General features: G+C 40.3%; 1 pseudogene; it reads left to right on the plus strand.

The window, feature by feature from the left end:
• Nucleotides 1-459: 459 nt before the first annotated feature.
• Nucleotides 460-3,074, plus strand: LOC138086352 (ATP synthase membrane subunit K, mitochondrial pseudogene; annotated as a pseudogene).
• The last annotated feature ends 20,629 nt before the right edge of the window (nucleotides 3,075-23,703 follow it).

A 23,703-nucleotide genomic window follows, 5' to 3' on the forward strand; every position in this document is an offset into this window, starting at 1 on the left:
CCAAATGAGGATCACTAGGTCAGACCAAGGCAAAATCATGAAGTCTATGGTTTGCCTTCTTTAAAGTCTCACCTTTCTGTTTCCTTCATCCTTGTCCCTTTAAGTACTTTCCCACTTCAGACAACCATTATTTTCCCCTTGTCAAAGCTGGAAAGAACTGCATGTCATGCAGACTTGATTATATTTTGGGCCTCCCAGGTGGAACCAGTGGTAAAGAACCCACCTGCCAATGAAGGTTGACTTAAAGAGATACAGATTCGATCCCTGAGTTGGGAAGATCCCCTGGAGGAGGGCATGGCAACCCACTCCTGTATTCTTGCCTGGAGAATCCCATGGACAGAGGAACCTGGCAGGCTACAGTCCACAGGGTCACAAAGAGATAATATTTTAGTGTGGATGAGCTAGTTGGTCAACTCAAATCCATTTTAATTTGAAGCCTTTATATTTAACTGTAGCTAGATGGGTTTTTTCAGCAAGCATAAAACTGACAGCTGGAGGTGTGTGTAAGGGAACTACCAGGAAAAGAGAAACGATCATTGTAGGATCCTTCTAGCTTATGATGCCTGCCAGATCCCCAGGTTTCACCCAGTCCTTGGTCCTCACCTCTCTGAGAACACTCTCCATCACAGCATAACCACCTCTCTGCCCCCTGAACAGCACCTGCTTCCCTCCATCATAAAGCTGATGCTAAAGAGAACTAGACCCTTACCATTTGGAAAGTGAAATCTACTGCCAGAAAGAAAATATTATTAGACAGTGATGAACACACGAACTTGGAGTCTACATGAAAATGAAACCCTTTATTTGCACTATTAAGACACCTGGCTATCAGAGTCTACCAGATAACACCCGTTAGGACCTGCTCTCTCTCGGTCATCTGTGTTCTCCACTCCCATCAGCTCACGAATTCTTTTTTCCATCTACCATCCCCAATGTCCGAGCTCCCAACTGCTTCACCTAGTTTTCTTTTCATCCATTCTCACCCTCCTAGGCATCCAGTAAAAATTTTAAAAATCTATAGGAAAACATATCATGTTAATATTTCCCATACTCCAGGCTTACCTGACTCTGTTGTTAGTTATGCTAATGAAATTCTTTTCATCTTTTCTTTCTTAATGGCCTTCTCCCTGCAAAGGAAGCAATGGAAAAAGACAGGGTGATAAGTTAAAAAAAAAAAAAAAATCCCATCTTCCCTTACTTACATTTGTGACCATATCTGATAATATTTAATATTTGGGGCTTTATTTAATCATATTTTATGACTATATCCTTACATATATCACACTATTATAGACAAAGTTAGATGAAATTATTGTCAGTGGCTATCTTTAGTTATTTGTTGTTATTTACAACTCATGATTGAGTATTCCATACTTAAAAACTTGAATTACAATTTTGAGGTAGCTTGTATGTAAATAGGATGTTTGTAAACTGAATTATTTGAAATGTACTAAGGGAACTTTAGTCTTTAAAAGTATAATAACTAACCCTAGATAAATCCTCCTGTAAGGTAAAGAATCATCTTTTTTTTAGAGTGGCTGCAAATGTCTAACTTTTAGTCTAACAATATCCTCTTTTTTATTGGAATATAGTTGCCTTACACTGCTGTGTCAGTTTCTACTATACATCAAAGTGGATCAGCCATATGTGTGCATATAGATCCCCTTTTCTAGATTCCTTTCCATTTAGGTCACTACAGAACACCGAGTGGACTGCTCTGTGCTGTACAGTGGGCTCTGATTAATTATCTATTTTATGCATATTAGCATATATATGTCGGTCTTGATCTCCCAAATCATCCCATCACCACCCCCTTCCCTCATACAATGTCTGTGTCTTTATCTCTGTGTGTCTATGTCTGCTTTGCAAATAAGATTATCGATAACATTTTCCTGTTTTTATCTCTTTGACTTACTTCAGTCTGTAAGACAGTCTCTCGGTCCATCCACATCTCTGTAAATGAGAGAGTTTCACTCCTTTTTTGGCTGGGTAATATTCCCTTGTATATCTGTACCACATATTCCTTATTGATTCCTCTGTCGATGGACATTTAGGTTGCTTCCATGTCCTGGCTATTATAAACGGTGCTGCAGTGAACACTGGAATCAGGTATAGTTTTGAATTATGGTTTTCTCTGGGCATATGCAGTTGTGGGGTTTCTGGATCATATGGCAGTCCCATTTTTACTTTTTAAAGGAACTTCCATACTGTTCTCCATATTGGCTATGTCAGTATCAGTCTACATCCCCACCAGCAATCATCTTTTTAACATGAAAAATAAATACCTCCTAATATCTTGTAAATACAGATTTTCAAAGGTATATCTATACACACACACACACACACATTTTGTTTCTCCTTTAAAATGACTTAATAACTATTCTACAATTCCAGTTGAGTACTGTTAATATGAAGTAGACCTGGAAAGCCTGATGGAAGTCTTCAGATAGTTACAGTAAAATGATAGCCCACACAGAGGACAGAATTAGCAACAATAGTATTGCCATGCAGTTTAGGAACTTCTGAGGTTGGTTAGATGATAGGAAACTGGGACGGTCAGATTTCCTGTTGTCTGTTTCCCACATCACAATATAAACTTCATGAGCTCAGAGTCTTTGGTTGGCTCAAGTTTATATTCCCAATACGTGATAATGCTTTTACAGTTTAAAAATATATATATCCTTAATGGGGCTCCCCTGATGGCTTAGCAGGTAAAGAATCCTCCTGCAATTTGTTACTTATGTCTTGGGCAGGATGAAAATTTTAATCATTAACAAAGTCCGTGTTAATGATTGAATGCGTGAGGGGGAGGTGGAATCTTCCAGAGGGACTGAGGGGCAGCGGCTTACTGTGAAGGACACAGGCCATGGAGTTTGAGCCTTTTGGAAGACTGAAGTCACGGGGGTCCAGAAACTGATGCCTAGTTCCATTTCACTGGTATCAAAAAATATTTCAACTCTTACACCCTGGCAGGGAGAATGAATTGTGTGCTGGCCACATACAGAGGTATTGCTTTGACATTCTTAGACTTCAAGTTAAGGTCTAAAAAAACTCCAGCTGTAAAAGCAACCTAAACAGATTGTGAACTGTATATTATCTGTTAAGTTCCCATGCTTGAAGAAGCTAATGTGAACTCACCATGTGATACTCAATTTGTATAATAAATTATGAAACTGGGGAAATAAAAGTCTGTGTGAGTCTGTGTGAGTCACTTAGTTGTGTCTGACTCTTTGTAACCCCATGGACTATAATAGTCTGCAAGGCTCCTCTGCCCATGGAATTCTCCAGGCAAGTATACTGGGGTGGGTTGCCTTTCCCTTCTCCAGGGGATCTTCCCAATCCAGGGACTGATCTTCCCACTGTGGGTGGATTCCTTACCCTCTGAGCCACCAGGGAAGGCCTACCAAAGTCTTCATAGAGTCAATTAGCTGAAATATAAATGCAAAACACCTAAGATACACTACATACAAACAATGTTTATTAAACACCGTAGGAAGAAAATGTGTTTTCTCCACCTATAAAGTACTACATTTTAACTGAGTTTCCCTTGATAGTGACAGAACCTAAATAATTAACTGAATTAATTCAAGATGAGCTCTATAAGGAAACAGGTACACAGAACGCTTGTCTTTGATTTTCCTTTACACTTTTGTTGCTAAATAGTGCTGAGTAGATTAACTGCAGTCTATTATTCTACCTATATGAGAATAGAAAGTAAAAAGTGCACAAGTTCATGGATTTAGTACTGCTAAATACATGCTTAAGTGAAAACATACAAGGCAGTAAAGATCGAAAACCTATATATGTAAATTTTTTCAAATATTTACTTCTAAAAAGTAATCCCCAACTAAAAATTGAAAACAAATTGGAAAAAATTAATTGTATATCAAATTGGTTACAAGACTTACAAATGATTTGAGTGGCTTTATATTTTTAATTGAAGTATAGTTGATTTTCAATGTTTCAGTTATACAGTAAAATGATTCATATGTATGTGTGTGTGTATGTATGTTCTTTGTTCAGATTATTTTCCATTATAGGCTATTACAAGATATTGAATATAGTTCCCTGTACTATACAGTAAGACCCTTGTTTTTATTTATTGGGTTGACCAAAAAGTTCATACCAGTACAGAAAAACCTGAATGAAATTTCTGAGAAGCCCAATGTTTTATATATAGTAGTGTGTATTTGTTAATCTGAAATTCCTAATTTATCCCTTCCCTTCCTTTCCCCTTTGGTAACCATAAGTTTGTTTTTTATGTCTGTGAGTTTATTTCTGTTTTATAAATAAGTTCATTTGTACTATCACATATGAAGATTCCACATGTGTTATCACGTGATATGTGTTATCACATGACACGTGCCTTATTCTGTCTGGTTTACTCCCCTGAGTATGATGATCTCTAGGTCCCTCCATGTTGTCTCAAATGGCATCATTTCATTTTTCTGAGGGCTGAGTAATACCCCCCCTTTTTTTTTTTTTGCTTGTGAAAAGACTTCTCATATTGGAGTGGGCTGCCATTCCCTTCTCCAGGGGATCTTTCCAACCCAGGGACTGAACCTGAGTCTCTGGCATCTCTTGCACTGCAGGTAGATTCTTTATCGTCTGAGCCACCAGGGAAGCCCTTTTCATATGTTATACTCTGATAAAGAACTTAAATGGAATTATGTGCAAATTAACATAAAATGATACCTCCATGCCTCTGGTATTGACAGGTTTGAACCTGTACTCCTTAAAGTAAAAGAAAGTGAAAGTGAAGTCGCTGAGTTGTGTCTGACTCTTTACGGCTCCTCTGTCCATGGGATTTTCCAGGCAAGAGCACTGGAGTGGGTTGCCATTTCCTTCTCCAGAGGATCTTCCCAACCCAGGGACTGAATCCAGGTCTCCCTCATTGCAGGCAGTGTTCTCTCTCATTCAGTTTTGAAAATCTAAACTACTTGCAAATTCTTAAGAATACCTTTACCACCAGATTAGAGCATTAAGTATAATGACCAATTTCTTAATAAGTAAATTCTCATAAAGTGAGACTTTATGAGGGAGCCTTTGTTGGCAAAGTAATCTCTCTGCTTTCTAATATGCTGTCTAGGTTGGTCATAACTTTCCTTCCAAGGAGTAAGTGTCTTTTATTTTTTTTTTAATTTTTTTTTTTTTTAGTGTCTTTTAATTTCATGGCTGCAATCACCATCTGCAGTGATGAGCCACCAGGGAAGTACCTTAAGGAACAACCATAATCCTTGGAATGATTGCATTACTGATTTCTTGTCCCTAGTCCATTGGAAGCTTTTGTTTATAGGAACTCATAGGGCTCATTTTTGTTTTATTGAAATCCCATTTAGTTATAGATAATCAGGTGCTTTGGATGAACTGAAAATATATATCTGACTTTTGGGAAACTTCATAGGTTTCTTTATCATGTAGGTGATTATATAGGGATACATTAAAAAAAATAAGACAGTTTTTTTCCCTTCAACTTGAAATATTATCCCTGTATATTGCATGAATGAGAGATTTCCCCATATTTCCATCAGAGTAATATACTTGCTTTAATTCTTAAGCATGAGTGAACATGATACAAAAATATAAGCTGATTTACTTGTGAAAAATGCATTTAAAGCTATTTTAAATGTGTTTTAATTTATGAGACTTTACTTATTAAGAAATTGGTCATCATACTTAATGCTCTAATCTGGTGGTAAAGGTATTCTTAAGAATTTGCAAGTAGTTTAGATTTTCAAAACTGAATGAGAGAGAACACTGTATAACCATCCTGCTACTCCTTTAATGCAATACAGTAAAACTCTGAATTTTAAAAAAAATCAAAGAACAAAGTAAAACACAATGTTAAACAGAATCGACAAGATCATCATAAATTCATGATTTTTAAAAATACCTTTTTTCTAGTAGTACAGTTAGAAACACTGCCCCACCCCCCCAGTAGAAAACAGCACATCTAACACTTAGATTCTAGGCTTTAAAATACCCCACCCTCCTACTAGGAACCAGGACTCTTTGAAGAAATAGCTGATAGCAGTCTGCATCAGCAGAAATACAAGATGAAGCAGGGTGATCTCAGGCCAGAAAGGAAGAAAGCTTTTTGAAGATTAATGGGGGTCCTATTGCAAAGAGTCAGACACGACTGAGCGACTGAACTGAACTGAACTGATGAGGAGGATAACAATAAACTGCAGAAAATTCTGAAAGAGATGGGAATACCAGACTACCTGACCTGCTTCTTGAGAAACCTGTATGCAGGTCAGGAAGCAACAGTTAGAACTGGACATGGAACAACAGACTGGTTCCAAATAGGAAAAAGAGTACGTCAAGGCTGTATGTTGTCACCCTGCTTATTTAACTTATATGCAGAGTACATCATGAGAAATGCTGGACTGGAAGAAGCACAAGCTGGAATCAAGATTGCCAGGAGAAATATCAATAACCTCAGATATGCAGATGACACCACCCTTATGGCAGAAAGTGAAGAAGAACTCAAGAGCCTCTTGAAAGTGAAAGAGGAGAGTGAAAAAGTTGGCTTTAAGCTCAACATTCAGAAAACGAAGATCATGGCATCTGGTCCCATCACATCATGGCAAATAGATGGGGAAACAGTGGAAACAGTGGCTGACTTTATTTTTCTGGGCTCCAAAATCACTGCAGATGGTGATTGCAGCCATGAAATTAAAAGACACCTACTCCTTGGAAGGAAAGTTATGACCAACCTAGACAGCATATTAGAAAGCAGAGAGATTACTTTGCCAACAAAGGCCCATCTAGTCAAGGCTATTGGTTTTTCCAGTGGTCATGTATGGATGTGAGAGTTGGACTATGAAGAAAGCTGAGCGCCGAAGAATTGTTGCTTTTGAACTGTGGTATTGGAGAAGACTCTTGAGAGTCCCTTGGACAGCAAGGAGATCCAACCAGTCCATCCTAAAGGAAATCAGTCCTGAATATTCATTGGAAGGACTGATGCTAAAGCTGAAACTCCAATACTTTGGCCACCTGATGTGAAGAGCTAACTCATTTGAAAAGACCCTTATGCTGGGAAAGATTGAGGGCTGGGGGAGAAGGGGATGACAGAGGATGAAATGGTTGGATGGCATCACCAACTCGATGGACATGAGTTTGAATAAACTCTGGGAGTTGGTGATGGACAGGGAGGCCTGGCGTGCTGCAGTCCATGGGGTTGCAAAGAGTTGGACACACAGAGTCAGTTCAGTTGGACTGAACTGAACTGAACTGAGGACACAGAAGCCAGCTTGAAGGAACAACAAAGGCCTCTGTCATCATCATTTGGGCTTTACAAGGGAGGACTCAGGCCATGTGAATGCTCGGTGCTGCACTAATTGTAATATCAAGAAATCGTGAACCACCCAAACATCCATTCTTCAACTACAAAATTAATAAATAAATCATAACAGTTCCATTATGGTTACTCTACAGCAGTAAACCTGAATGAATTATAGCTACATGCAATATCATGAATGAATGAATAGCAGTAATGCAGTAATTTTGAATGGGAAAAGCAAGATACAGAAAAAAAAAAAAAAGCCAAGCATGATTCCACTTATATGAAATTCAAAACCACTCAAAACTAAGCAATGTATTAGGCATACACATACGTGTGGTAAAACTATAGAGTACATATACATAATGGAGTATTACTCAGCCGTTAAAAAGAATACATTTGAATCAGTTCTGATGAGATGGATGAAACTGGAGCCGATTATACAGAGTGAAGTAAGCCAGAAAGAAAAACACCAATACAGTATACTAACACATATATATGGAATTTAGAAAGATGGCAACGACGACCCTGTATGCAAGACAGCAAAAAAGACACAGATGTGTATAGCGGACTTTTGGACTCAGAGGGAGAGGGAGAGGGTGGGATGATTTGGGAGAATGGCATTGAAACATGTATACTATCATGTAAGAATCGAATTGCCAGTCTATGTCTGATGCAGGATACAGCATGCTTGGGGCTGGTGCACAGGGATGACCTAGAGGGATGTTATGGGGAGGGAGGTGGGAGGGGGGTTCATGTTTGGGAATGCATGTACACCTGTGGTGGATTCATGTCAGTGTATGGCAAAACCAATACAGTACTGTAAAGTAAAATAAAGTAAAAATAAAAAATAAAAAAAAATACAAGGGAAGCATAAACATAAAATTCAGGATGGTGCTTATGACCTCTGAGGAAGGAAAGAAGAGATGGGATTGGACAAGGGCATACAAGGATTCCGAAGGTAATGGCAGTGTATATTTTCTAAAACTTAATCATGTGTACAGGTGTCAAAGTATTACAATCTTTATCTCTTGCAGCAATTTATAAATGCATCTTCTCAATATTTAATACAAATAATGAAAGGAAATAACCTGATGAACAAACTGCTGTAACAACTTTGGTAAAAAAAATATCATTAAGGTTATTCCAGTAATAATTGTAAGGGTATGTCCTTTCAGTCATTAAATATTAAATAAACAACTATTATGTGATAGCATAGTGAATAAAATAGATGAAAACAGTTGCTCTACGGGAACTCACATCCCGTGGAACAGAATCAAACAATTTGCTATCTTCTATGGACCAAAAAAAGCCATTTCTTTCATTAGCAACTTGCTCAGATTTTGAAAGTAACTACATATAAATAAAATATTCTTCTGATTGGAAAGATCTTATTTTAGCCTGAGAAAAGTTATATTATAAATTTATGTTTTAGACTGAAATCTTTTCTTATAGCTCCGTCATCAAATCTGTAGTCATAATTGCAAATAACACTTTTTGAGAAGCTATGTATCATCTGATAGACATCTTCACCTTGGAAATAGGCAACCTAAAATTGAAACCTTTCAGGAAAAGCAATATTAAACACATTTAAGTATCCACAGTCCACATATTTTTACGGCCTTTGGTTAGTCTCAGATTCATCTACTTCATGTTGTAATGTCTGCCAGGCATGACTAAAAATACAGACTTTGTATTTTGGTCCCTTCCCCGGTAGTCACAGAATGTACAGCTTAATTGCCTAGATGCTTAAGCAGATGTCCCTGGTCAGAGCTATAATATTCAAACAAGATGGAAAAGAAAAAATTGGTCATTCCATGTAATTCTACATAGGTATAAAAAAGAAAACTGTCCTGCACTAAAAGTTAAAACACTAAAGGATGCATTCCACTCTTTCTTTGACCCAACACATCTACGGCAAGTTGATGACATTTCTTTAGAGATGAGCCCAGACAAGATATAATTCACCATGTGCAAATTTATCTAAATTTGCCACAAGACAACATTGGTGTTCAGTCAGCACCAACTAATCCTCTTAAGTATATCTAAGGTAACTTGTACAAAAATAATTCTTACAAATTAAAAGTATAATAAATTGCCTATAGTCCTAACCTATGAAGACTATAGACAATAATTATAATAACAACGCCCTTTATTTTAAAATGAAGTCCCCTCGACCATGACTTAAATTGCATCTGCCCAGCTTGTAGTTGGTGGCCTCCCTCATAGCTCAATTGGTAAAGAATCTGCCTGCAATGCAGGAGACCCGGGTTTGATTCCTGGGTTGGAAAGATCTGCTGGAGAAGGGATAGGCTACCCACTCCAGTATTCTTGGCCTTTCTTTGTGGCTCAGCTGGGAAAAAATACGCCTACAATGAGGGAGACCTGGGTTCAATTCCTGGGTTGGGAAGACCCCCTGGAGAAGGAAATGGCAACCCACTCCAGAATTCTTGCCTGGAGAATCCCATGGATAGAGGAGCCTTGTGGGCTACAGCCCATGGGGTCACAAGAGTCAGACATGACTTAGTGACTAAACCATCACTGTCAGTTTGTAGTTAGTACTCAATTTTCACACAAACAAGTTGATAAAACCCCAAACTAAACATATCTAAGATGCATTATCTAGGCAGTTAAAAGATTGGAAAAGCAAGCTTTGTTTTTCTTTTAAAGGATGTAGTAAAGCCAGATTATTTCTTCAGATTCTATTTAAAGATAGAAAACAGAATGATTCTGTGGGCCATACGTAAGTTCTACTGTGTCTGTCTGTGTGTGTGTGCTCAACTGCTCAGCTGTGTCAGACTCTTTGCAACCCCATATAATGTAGCCCTCCAGGTTTCTCTGTCCATGGAAATTTTCAGGCAAGAACGTTGGAGTGGGTGGCCATTTCCTACACCAGGGAGTCTTTCCAAGCCAAAATTGAACCTGCATCTCTTGCAGCTCCTGCATTGGCAGGCGGATTCTTTATTTCTGTACCAGCTTGATGAATCAAGCTGTGAGGAATTTATTAAGTATCCCCACCGAGGAAGTGGCAGGGCAAAGACTCTTGTCTAGATTCTGTTTTCAAAATTTTGAATTCTCTTCAACATACTGCCTCTCTCAGTTGGAGTGAGTGACTTTCAAGAGCAGAAAGAAAAAGGAGACAATAACAATAGGAGGAATACTCGAAGATGGTCTAAGAAGTTTAGAAAAAGATTCATATGATCGGAAATTCTATTATGGACAGCTTTCACCTTTTCAATCAAAATCTGACTACCCACTGAATACCAGGGACCTGGGACACAGAAATGAACAAGAGAAGTCCTTGTCGCAGGTAATAGAAAACAGTTTCAAAGACAATTACAATAACATTACAAAAGCAGTAACACAAAGTCTCTATGCAAGCATGAGAAAGGGTGTCAACTCTGGGAGGCCAAAGTCTGAAAAGCTTTTGTTTGGTAAACATGTCAGACACTGTGCAAGAAACTGGGGGCAGTGGTAAGTAAAACAGTGGGATCGCCGCTCTCATAGAGCTTGTATTACGGTAGGAGAAGACACAGCAAATGAATGAGGTCATCCCTTGCAGTAATAACTATACTATACTGTACTATAAGAAGTGAAACTGAGCCATGTATAAACAGAGATGACTAGGCCACCACTTTATGGAATGTCGAGGAAGCACACCTGTGAGAAGAGAAAAACAACTAAGTCAGGGCATACGCCCCTTCATATAGTTATTGCTTCATCTCTGGGGCAAAATCAGTTAAGTTTCTGTTTTGTTTTGTTTTTAACTCAGCACCTTTATTCTGCAGGGCTTCCCTGATAGCTCAGTTGGTAAAGAATCCGCCTGCAATGCAGGAGACCCCAGTTTGATTCCTGGGTCGGGAATATCTGCTGGAGATGGGATGGGCTACCCACTCCAGTATTCTTGGCCTTTCTTTGTGGCTCAGCTGGTAAAAAATCCACCTGCAATGCAGGAGACCTGGGTTCCATTCCTAGGTTGGGAAGATCCCCTGCAGAAGGGAAGGCTACCCACTCCAGTGTTCTGGCCTGGAGAATTCCATGGACTGTACAGTCCATGGGGTCGCAAAGACTCGGACACAACTGAGCCACTTTTTCACTTTCAGCTTTATTCTGCTTAGAGTTTACCTACAGGCTCGTGGTGTAATTCTCCATAATTCACACTGTCTTGGTTCAATTTTCCTCTTTGCCCAGTATAAAGAAGAAAGATCCCTTTCTCTCTCCATCATCAACAGGACCGCTCTCGGGGAGTTGTGGCTCCTGCACCCACCACGTTGAGTGCTGTCCTCACCTGGACCAGCTCTCCCAGAAGGGCAGGCTACACATGGGGCTGCGGGGCTCTGGGTGCCCCTCGACCACCTGCAGGTCAGGTGCCCAGTGGAGGCCAGCCACCCGCCTGGGGGTGCAGACACTACCGCAGCAGCCCTTCGGAGCCCTCGCTGGCCTCCTGGCTGCAGCTGTCGTTTCCACTGCAGCCCGGCTGCAAAGGGGCACCCCAATACCTGCCTGCCCCCACTTCTACATCTGTAATGAGAGACCTGTGGGCTGGTTCCCGCAGCATGTGCCATGACGTGTGATGTCCACGCATCGGAGTGAAGCCAGGCCTGGGATGAGGAAACCTGGGACAGAGTCCAGTTGCCAGCTTCCAGGAGGTTCTAGAACCCCTGGAGTTGGGAGTTCCAGCCCTCAGGGTCTGTGCAAAGGTAGCCTGCCCAGAGCCGGGTGTGGCACAGGCAGCTTAGCAGAGGTTGTCTTGGCCTCTCCTCCAATACCTTATTCCTCCCCCAACTTTGCGTGCCCTTGGGGGCTGAGTTTTTAGAATTTTAGATTTTAGAATTCTGCCTAAAATCCCAGACATGCAGGCCCAGGTGTTTGGACCTGCCGGTGGAGAGGAGCAAATGGTGGTGAATGTGCCTGACTTCATTTGTGATGAAAACTGCAGGCCCAAGGGATAGGGGTCCTGCCAGACATCATTTCAAAGAAAGGGACAATAGTTTTTAGGGAGAAAGCCTAGCAACAGTATCAGAAGAAAGATTTAATCCCCAAAGCTAACACCTTTTCACATTTTGTCAACTCAGTAATGTTAGGACCAAACTGGAGCCAGGACAGGCTCTAAGGGGCAGGTTAGGCCTGAGCTTTAGTCTCTAGAAAAGCTGAGGCACTGGAAACTCCCACAGGCAGTGTAGCTCGACCTATCAGAAAAATCCCCGTAGCCCCCCGCCCGCGCCAGACCCAAGCCAATCCGGATAGGGATGCGAGGTTTAATAGTCCCGCGCACGCATACGGTTTAGCCAATCAGCTATGCTGTTACAGGAACAAAGAACCGTCTGTATAAACGTAGATGTGATTCAGAGCTGGGGGCTCTTGTCGGATTCCACTGTGCTGGATGAGACCTGGGCCCTAGCTCGAGCTAGCAATAAACCCCTTTATGCTTTTGCATTGCTGTGGACGTCTTATTCTCTCAGTTTTGGGGACTCGGACTTCGGGCACAACAAGTAACCTTTATTTTTCAGACGTTTCTTCACCGTCAATGCATTCCCACACCTAAAGTATCAAGTTTTTTTGTTAAATCACACCAATAATAATTTTGGAAAAATCATAAAAAACAATGTGGTAACATGATGTGATGTGAATATGGGAATCCTAAGATTAAAAGTCAAGAGACCCTGGGATATTAGTGTCAGGCCTGATCTGACCACCTGTAGGAACTACCGTCACTTAATCCCTCAGCTCAAATTTATTAATCAGTAAAGTGAAGGAGTTGAAATAGAGATCTTCAAAACTTTGTGTCTGACCTTAGCAACTGTCCTACATTATCACTGATAGTCATTACATATTTTGGTAACTGTAATTGTCCCAGGATCAAAGCCAAAAATTAGGGCACTTAGTGCAGGGAAATCAGGTGTGCTGCAGTCTATGGGGTCATAAAGAGTAGGACATGACTGAGCGACTGAACTTCAGTCTCCCAGACTTTGCTCAAACTCATGTCCATTGAGTCAGTGATGCCATCCAGCCATCTCATCCTCTGTCGTCCCCTTCTCCTCCCGCCTTCAGTCTTTCCCAGCATCAGGGTCTTTTCCAGTGAGTCAGCTCTTGGTATCAGGTGGCCAAAGTACTGGAGCTTCAGCTTCAGCATCAGTCTTTCCAACAAATAATCAGGACTGATTTCCTTTAGGATGGACTGGTTTGATCTTGCAGTCCACAGGACTCTCAAGAGTCTTCTCCAACACCACAGTTCAAAAGTATCAGTTCTCTGGCACACAGCTTTCTTTACAGTCCAGCTCTCACATCCATACATGACTACTGGAAAAACCAAAGCTTTGAGTTTACGGACCTTTGTCAGTAAAGAGATGTCTCTGCTTTTTAATATGCTGTCTAGCTTTGTCATGGCTTTTCTTCCAAGAAGCAAGTGTCTTTTAATTTCATGGCTGCAGTCACCATCTGCAGTGATTCTGGAGCCCAGGAAAATAAAGTCTGTCACTGTTTCTATTGTTTCCCCATCTATTTGCCATGAAGTGATGGGACCAGATGCCACAATCTTAGGTTTTTGAATGTTGAGTTTTAAGTCAGTTTTTTCAATCTCCTCTTTTACCTTCATCAAGAGGCTCTTTAGTTCTTCTTTGCTTTCTGCATAAGGGTGGTGTTATCTGATTACCCTCCATAATACTGGTGAGCCTCATCCAATGAATCGAAGGCCTTAAGAGAACAAAGACTGACTTCCCCTAAGAAGGAAGTCTGCCAGCAAATGGCCTTTAGACTTGATATATGCTCTTCCCTAGGTCTCTAGTCTGCTGGCCTAACCTGAAGGTTTTGTTTTTATCAAGCCCTCCACAACTACATGATCCAATTCCTTAAAATAAACCTCTCTCTTTCATATACATAGAGTATTTTTTTTCTATGCATACACACACACTTACATACCGTGTTGTTTCTATTCCTCTGGCTAACCCCAGGGACGGAAACAAGCCCAGTGAGCCCTTGGAGAGATGCTGTAGGAGAAGCCAGGGAAGGGATATATCCTTTCTCATTCTGCTCCCTCTGATCTTCCCATTGACTAAATGCAACTAAAAGGCAGGCAGGAAAAGGAGCCTATGGATATAGTTAACACAAGCTAGGTTTCCAGCATACAGAGCAAGGTGGAGATGAGAGACGAGCAGGCCTTGGGCAAAGAAAGAGTTAAACTCATTAAGAAAAAAAAGCTTAGAAATCATTACCAAAAACTTCAGAAAAGTAGTCACCATCTGAAGGGTGAGAAGGTAAGGATCCAGAAGGGATACATGGGTGGGGGGTATTTCCTTATTAGAATGTTGACTAAATGACTGTTTGTCTTATAGTTATCCATTAACTATACATGTATGTTTTGTACTTTTTATAGATTTCATAATTTAAAAGTTTAAAGAAGAAAACAATATTTAACCCTAAGGACTTTTATAATATATGAATTCTAACAGTCACAATCATTTTCCAGGCGAGCAAGTTTGTAGCACTTAATTTTTTGTTGTTGTTGTTGTTTGTTGTTTTGTGTTTTTTAATTAAAGGTTTTAAATTTAAAAAAAATACAAAAAAAAAGTTTGCATGCTACAACTCAAAAAATAAATAAATAAATAAAATAGCTCAGAGTTTGTAGCACTTAAAATGAGTCTCTTTAAAACACTAGAAAATTTATTATAGACAGTATACCAGTCCTGACAAGTTAGAGAACTAAGTATCTCAGAACTCAAAACTTTTTTTAAAAAGTTGCTTCCAGCCAGAGGGGGAGGAAAGACTAGTACCTGGAGATTTGGACATGTTTCTAAACAAATGCTGAGAGTAAAGAAGAGTAGAGAGGTAAACGGTGGAGACAGGAGAAGAAAAGGGACACATAGCAGTCCCTCCAGTGTCAAAAGGGGAAGCCCATACACCACCACAGCAACTAGCCTTGAGTAAGATAAAGGACATTTACTGCACTGGGACTGAAGGAGAAAGAAGAGGATGTATGTGGCTGCATGTAAATTTGTCAGCTTAGCAGTGGGAAGCTGAGACAGTTCCCCACGTGACGCTTCCATTTTCTCCTGATGAAGAGGTGGTGGACAGTGAGAAGGCTCGGACCACTTTGGAGAACAACAGCATCAACTACGTTTGCCAGGCAGTACCGAATGCCCGATTAATGAATGGAGACCATGAATTTGCAGCACCATTAATCTGCAGAGTTTTGTGGTTTTCTACAGTAAAATTTAGCCACCCAGAGACAGCAACAGGACAAAGAGAGAGAGGTGGGAGTTTGGTTTCTCTTGGATCTCAGAGAACAGAAATTCTTCAGGAGGATGGAGAAGTAATGGTCTGGTTCTCCTCCTCCACTCAGATTGGAATTCCACAAGGTAAACTGAAAACTTTCGGTACAAAGCAAAGTATGGGCAAACCTAGATGATCGAGATAAGGTATAGTTGGGCTGGTAGTAAGGATATCAGGAAACAGGGCATGTTGGGTTAAACTGGCTATAAAGTTTTTAAGAAGAATTTGCCCGAGAAATGCCCTTCTATTGAGTAGTGGGTGGTGATGGGGTCCAGATTGGCTCTGGAAGACTCCAAGTTTTTAGGTCACTCCTTGATATGAGAATCTAGAAGTACAAAATACAGGTGCATTATACACAGTTGTTTACATACCTGTTCAGCAGGTTATCAAGTTCCTTTGAAGTATTTGTTAAGAAGCATACTTAGAAGGTGGCTGTGAATATAGTGCCTTTGAGAATTCCATGATTCTCAAGAGCTGACTCATCAGAAAAGACCTTGATGCTGGGAAAGATTGAAAGTAGGAGGAGAGGAGGGGGACAGAGGATGAGATGGTTAGATGGCATCACCAACTCAGTGGACATGAAGTTGGGCAGACTCTGAGATGGTGAGGGACAAGGCAGCCTGGTGCGCTGCACCCATGGGGTCATGAAGAGTCGGACACGACTCAACGACTGAACAACAAAATTGTGAATGGCTACTGGATAATCTTCACAGCTAATCCCATCATGCAGACAGCTATCAGCCCTTTGGGCTTCCCTGGTGGCTCAGAAGGTAAAGAATCTGCCTGTAATGCAGGAGACCTGAATTCAACCCCTGGGTCGGGAAGATCCCCTAGAGGAGGGCATGGCAACCCACTTCAGAATTCTTGCCTGGAGAATCCCATGGACAGAGGAGCCTGGAAGGCTACAGTCTATGGGGTCGCAAAGAGTTGGACACGACTGAGAGACTAACACTTTTACTTTCAAAGGGCTGAGACCTGTCAATCAGAAGAGAGAACTTTAGAAAACCGATCAAGGCATACATTCACTTACTGCAGTCTGCTCAGGAAATAATGTCTCCATACACAATTTAATGCTGCCATAATTCTAATTAAAGTGTAAACTCCTTGGTATCAAAAGGTCCTGTACCTTAGGTGCTTTATAGATGTCTGTTGAACTCAGAAGGTAATGAAGGGCTTCCCATGTAGACTTACCTAAAGGGAAAAGAAAATGCTGGCCACATATCCTAGATTTCCAGGCCCATTGATAGTTAACCTTGTGATTATAAATGAATAAATAGTTAACACACTGGCCTCTTGTGCATTGGGTTAGCACAACCTTCAGCCCTTGCGTATGATCAACTCTGGACACTCTAACAAAATGAAGCTTCTGGGTTTGCAAAAACCAAGGAATGAGCCCTGGAAAATGTGACTCGACTGAGGCAATGTCATCCTGAGGCCAGCTTGAGCAACCCAGCTGGCCTCTCCCTGTGACATTTCTAGCATGGTGGTTTAGAACAGTGACTCTGTTTAAATCAATCTGTCCTCCTACAATGAAAAAACATCTTTGAGATCATGGTGGAGTCGTTGGCAAAACATTGCTGTAATCATCGTTAATGCAAGAGGACGGAGTAATTTATTAGAAATCACAGTGAGTTAATAAAAAGCACTGGCAGAAAATGCCTCCTAATTCTAGAGTCCAGCCTGGGGAGTTACAAATTGTGTACAGTTTGTGACTGTTCATGTGTAGCAACCTAGTAACAGACTGTTCCTTTTCAAGGCTACAGCTAGTGAGTACTAAAACATGTGTAACGAAACAAAACAAACTCTGCTTTTGTGTCTGCTTTGTATTTTTTATATTATGTGATACTTCACTGCTTCTTGCATTATGCCAGGGTTGCACATTTCTGAATGTCTCATTCTTTTTGTTCAAAGAGCCATCGACCTTTCTCACAATTCTGAAGAGTGTGCCATAATGACCCATAAAAACAAGATCTTTCCCAATGTGGTAAACATTCCAATTACAAACACTGATTATTGTTTAGTTTCTGTTGACCCACAAAAATATAGTTTCTTAACTAACCAGTCCAAAAAAAAAATGTTGCTTTCTAGATTTCACTAGAGTTTTCTTGCCCCTCAGAGTGTCATAAATTTTCTTTAAGATTTCATAAATTCTCTTTAAGTCATAATGTAAACAAGGCCTATCCTTTCATTTTACCTGGTGCCAAGTAATTTAACTATTACCTTTATATTAAATCAACAACGATATACCATGGTTTAAGGACGTTTGAGAAGACCAAAAAAAAAAAAAATCCTGGGCTTATGGTGGGCAACTTATGCTGTTACCTGGGTGGCAGGTTAGGCATTGGGAATATTAAATACTTTACCTCTCATTTCGGGGATATTCAGTGGAAAATTTGAGAGGCTGTGCTTGCCACTGGGATTAATCCAGAACTGACTTTGCTTTTAGCTTCCCCTATTTATCACTTCACGGAGGGAGGTTTGAATGCCATTTAATGTAGATTGAATTGCCTGGTCTCACTCTAGTCTTAACTGGGAAGGAGCCTGTAACACTAGAACATCTTGAGGAAGTATGGGAAACAAGCCCCTGCATTTGCAGAAACTGTGTTTGCCCTGTAGGAGTAGGAACCTATTGGTTGAAAAAAGGGTTGGATCTGGCTACAGCAGGGATGGGGTGGAGGGCGGGGGGGAACTGGAAGTGCAGCTGGAGAGATGATGATAATCACACAAGTCCAGATGTTTTAATTTAAAGGTGAGAGGAGACAATACCCATCAATAATAATACTCCAGTCCCAGATTTAGACTTTTTAAATGGAAGGGGCTCTAAAAAAGGAGTGTGGAGAGCAATGCTAGTAAAAATGTGTCCACAGGGATCTCTGGAAAAAGTGACAGAAGCAGGAATCAAAGGAAGAGAAAATAACATCCTTCAGATAAGTTGAATGATCTGTTATAACGCCAAAAGGACTATTCCCCAAGAATACAAATTGCTGACTTAATGGTATCAGTAGGGCTTGCCTCAGAAAATATATCACTAAGAACATTTCAATTGTTGTTCACTGTAAAAAGTGTTTAATTGCAGACAGGGTCACAGACACAAAAGTGGAAAGTATAAAGCAAGTTTCTAGAAAAATAAGGGTCAGCAGTCCTGCATGAGGGCAGAAGTCATGTTAAGCAGCTTGTGATAGCTGTTGAATGAAATAGGAGAATGCGTGAAAGCATGCTTGTGAAATGCTCCCATTAGGACGATGCCTAGTGGATGGCCTAGGCAGGGATGCACACACCTGAACAGATCAAATAAAAAGAGTACAAGAGATGAGGAAGACTGAGGGATTTACCACTGGAAACTGCATAACTTCTATTACAGTTACAACTGGAGACAAATGATAGGAATGCTGAAAACAACCTAGTTTTAAATATATTTCAGTTCTGCAAAAAGGAGGGCTAGCAACAAAATATTACACCATTCAAATTTAATATCCTGTATTTCTGTAGGTCTACACATGGAAAATGTCACAAGATATCATGCATAAATAAATCACACAATCAATATGCTTATGATATTTGCATATATTTTTCCCCCAGGGCCAATAACAGAACAGGCCTAGTAAAGGCTAAAAACCCAGGTTTCTTTGAAGTTCAACACTTTGTAAAGTGCTGGTAAGAAAGAGGCAATCCTGATTCCACGAAATATATGTTCTGGCATTTTTAAAGCAACATTTTAACTGAAAAACAGAACAATTGTTTGAAAAACATGATTGGGCACAATAACACAGGTGAATAGATATGTTCAAACACACAAATGAACCTCTTAGACCTCTTCTGAAAGAGCTTACAGTAGTTGGTTTTGTATATACATGGTACAGAGTCTCACTTCAGCTTCGCCAAACAGAATGAATGATATTGCAGCCTCGTAGTTTAGAAGAGATCCAAAAATTCAGAAGAAAACTGCCGACTGTTTCTCTGAGAAGAGTTATCCAGGTAATAAAAAGAGGAACGTCAACTTTTCTCAAGACTGAGTGTATGGTTGCTGACTCTGCTACCTGAATTTGCGTTACTTATGTGAAGTACTGCAAGCTCTGGTGGTTTAAAAAAAAGAAAAAGCTAATCTTGAATTCTGTGATTTTTGTGTAAATTTACAAATGTTTATCTTTCATTAGATTAGTTAATGCAAGACAAATACATTTTTTACTGGGCTGGTTTCTAGGCAAGTAGGTCTGCGGTTTATCTGTGTTACCTTCTCCTATCTCGCCTTTACTTCCTCTCTCACAGCCGCCCTTGCAGCACCAGCTAGCCCAGCATCCTGTTCTGCTTCCTGGCAGACCAGGACTCCACTGTGATATCCTAAGCTTCCTCTCTAAGACACAGCCTCAGACGCCGACCAGTAGTCTCTGAATTTTTTGACTGAGCATCCTATTGTAAGATTTTTGTGTACACCCCCAATATCTTTATAAATGACAAGCATCAGTTCAGTTCAGTCGCTCAGTCATGTCCAACTCTTTGCCACCCCATGAATTGCAACACGCCTGGCCTCCCTGTCCATCACCAACTCCCGGAGTTCACCCAAACTCATGTCCATCGAGTCGGTGATACCATCTAGCCACCTCATCCTCTGTCGTCCCCTTCTCTTCCTGCCCCCAATCCCTCCCAGCATCAGAGTCTTTTCCAATGAGTCAACTCTTTGCATGAGGTGGCCAAAGTACTGGAGTTTCAGTTTTAGCATATATTACTGTAAATATATTATGACCACAGTAAAACACATGGAAATGGAAAATTTTCAATAGATAAGGATAAAGTAAATCACATTTTAAAAACTTTTTAAAATGTATTACGAATAATACAAAATATACTTTTCTCTAGAATGTTATTGCCAACAAATCTTTTACAGAGAATAACAATTGAATATGCTTCATGAAAAAACTAAGATCATGGCATCCGTTCCCATCACTTGATGGCAGGTCAAAGGGGAAAAAGTGACAGATTATATTTTCTTGGGCTCCAAAATCACTGCAGATAGTGACTGCAGCCATGAAATTCAAAGACGCTTGCTCTTTGGAAGGAAAGCTAGGACAAACCTAGCCAGCATATTAAAAAGCAGAGACATCACTTTGCCAACAAAGCAAGGCAATCAAAGCTCTGGCTTTTCTAGTGGTCATGTATGGATGTGAGAGTTGGCCCATAAAGAAGGCTGAGCACTGCAGAATTGATGGTTTTGAACTGTGGTGTTGGAGAAGACTCTTGAGAGTCCCGTGGACTGCAAGGAGATCAAACCAGTCCATCCTAAAGGAAATCAACCCTGAATATTCATTGGAAGGACTGATGCTGAAGCTTCAATACTCTGGCCACCTGATGCAAAGAGCCGACACAGTGGAAAAGACCCTGATGATGGGAAAGACCAACAGAGGATGAGATGATTGGACAGCATCACTGACTCAACGGACAAGAATTTGAGCAAACTCTGGGAGTCAGTGGAGGACAGAGGAGCCTGGCGAGCTGCAGTCCATGAGGTCAAAAAGAGTCGGACACAACTTAGTGACTGAGCAACAACATTATCTTTTAAATTTTGTGATAGAGCAACACAGATGTCTGCTTTTATGTTCAGTTTATTTAAAGGCTCTCTGAAAAGAGCTCACAAAGATATGGGAATTTAAATGGAAGAATTTAGCTGGGTTGCTAAATCATACTTATATACTCCAGGAGATAGTGAAGGACAGGGAAGCCTTGCGTGCTGTAGTTCATGGGGTCGCAAAGAATCGGACACGACTTAGTGACTGAACAACAACACCAATTTATTTTTCAGTCTTATCACTTATTATGCAAAGATTTTGGTTAAATCTGATGGATATATTTCCATCTTACCTAATGTTATTCAAATGGTTTAAAAAAACCTATAAGATAACCAGAGTTTTTATAGGTTACATGCATTTTCAATCACAAACACATAGTGGGTGAGGGGTTGCTAACTGGAGTTAGTTATCTAAGTTTGAATCACAGCTCCTGGAGTCTCACTTTTTGTATAGCGGTGGGCAGGTAGATTAGCCTCTCTATGCTATAATTTTCTCTTCTCTAAATTAGGATAGTAATAGAACCTACTTGATAGGGTTATTTAAAAATTTAAAAAGTCAATATTTATAAAGCACTTAATATATCTGGCATATGACGTGACATGTGTGTGTGCTTAGTCATGTCCGACTCTGCAACCCAATGGACTGCAGCCCACCAGGCTCCTCGGTCCGTGGAATTTTTCAGGCAAGAATACTGGAGTGGGTTGCCATTTCCTTCTCCAGGGAATCTTGCCTCCCCAGGAATCGAACCTGCATCTCCTGTGTCTTCTGCACTGGCAGGTAAATTCTTTGCCACTGAGCCACCTGGGAAGCCCCCTGTCTGGTATATACTAACTGTTAGTTAAGTATATTAAGAAATACAGAGAGAATTCTCATGCCCTGCTACTGGGAGTGTAATACTTAAAACCACGTTTAAAATCAGTTGGGTACTATCTACCAAAATTAGACATAGACTTACCCTGTGATTTAGCATATCCACCAAGATACTATATTTTAAAACAAGAGTAGTCTTCGGTGGCTTTGCTTAACAGTTCAGTTCAGTTCAGTTGCTCAGTCGTGTCTGACTCTTTGCAGCCTCAAGGACTGCAGCACGCCAGGCTTCCCTATCCATCACCAACTTCCGGAGTTTGCTCAAACTCATGTCCGTAAGTCGGTGATGCCATCCAACCATCTCATCCTCTGTTGTCCCCGTCTCCTCCTGCCTTCAATCTTTCTCAGCCCCAGGGTCTTTTCCAAGGAGTCAGCTCTTTGCATTAGGCTTTGCTTGGAATAGGCCAAAACTAGAAATAACCCACACGTGCATCTAAAATGGAATGGATAGGGAAATAGTAATTTATATATCCACTGGATGCTATTCAGCAATAAAAAGGAATAATAGGGACAAACCACAGCTACAACAACATAAATAAATCTTACAAATGAAGATGAGCACAAGAACCAAGACACAAAAGAGTATATAGAGTGTATAGAGTATATATATAAGACTCAACGTATATACCCACTGCAGCGTTCTTGCCTGGGGAATCCCAGGGACGGGGGAGCCTGGTGGGCTGCCGTCTATGGGGTCACACAGAATCAGACATGACTGAAGCGACTTAGCAGCAGCAGCAACAGCAACTTACATAAAGTTCAGTGACAAGAAAAGACAGAGTATCAGCTTAGGAATGCACGTATAGATAGTAAAACTGTAAGGAAAAATAAACAAATAGTCATCACAAAAATCAGGCTCATGATTCTAAGAAAAAGAATAGAACTGTAACTGAGTAGGGGCGGCTGTGAGTGGGGGGCAGTGTGTGTGTGTGTGTGTGTGTGTGCACCCTTGATGAGTGCTGATAATGCTCCATTTTCTGGATCGGGAGATTGCTTAGGAATGCTTACTTTATATTTATTAACTACATGCATTGGTATTATGCACTTTTCTGTATATGTTATATTTCACAGTGAAGAAGTATTTTTAAAAACTGCTATACAAGTTTTGTTTTCACAATTAACCTTAGTTTCTGGCTCCAGCTTCTTTGCTGGGAAAACTGCTTATGAGAAATACCTCAAATGAATTCCATGTGGCTGCTCTCACTGGAAGCTTGGAATCCTTCCTTTTTTTAAACAGTTTTTTTTTTTTTTTTTAAGTCTAAGTAACTCACTCACTTACAGAAGTTTTGCATAAAATAAAGTTTGTTTTTTTAAAGTCAATTGTTGAAAATACCATCGTAAGTTGTATTAGAGAAAGAATATCTTCTCTACTATAGCTTTCCTTTAGTGGCTCACAGAATTGTCATTTTAAAATGTATTTTATTACTGAAACATAATCTAGTAAATACCACACTGAAACAGAATCTATTCAACACCATAATATGAGACATATTGAAAACATCTGTGCTTTTTGTTTAACATTATAGTAAACTTCCCACATTGCGTAACATGTTCCAATACTTGTGTCTTTAGGTCTTTAGCAATGTTTTATATTCATATGCTCAAGGTATTTGCTATCAAAGGAATGCAGTTTCCCGCCCCCCCCCCCCCCCCCCCGCCACCCCATTTGTGTTCCGTGTGTTGCTGGGAATAACACTTATCTTCACAAGAAGAAAACTATTT

This window comes from Capricornis sumatraensis, chromosome 9 (assembly GCF_032405125.1).
Source record: "Capricornis sumatraensis isolate serow.1 chromosome 9, serow.2, whole genome shotgun sequence".
In the NCBI taxonomy this organism is placed as follows: Eukaryota; Metazoa; Chordata; class Mammalia; order Artiodactyla; family Bovidae; genus Capricornis; species Capricornis sumatraensis.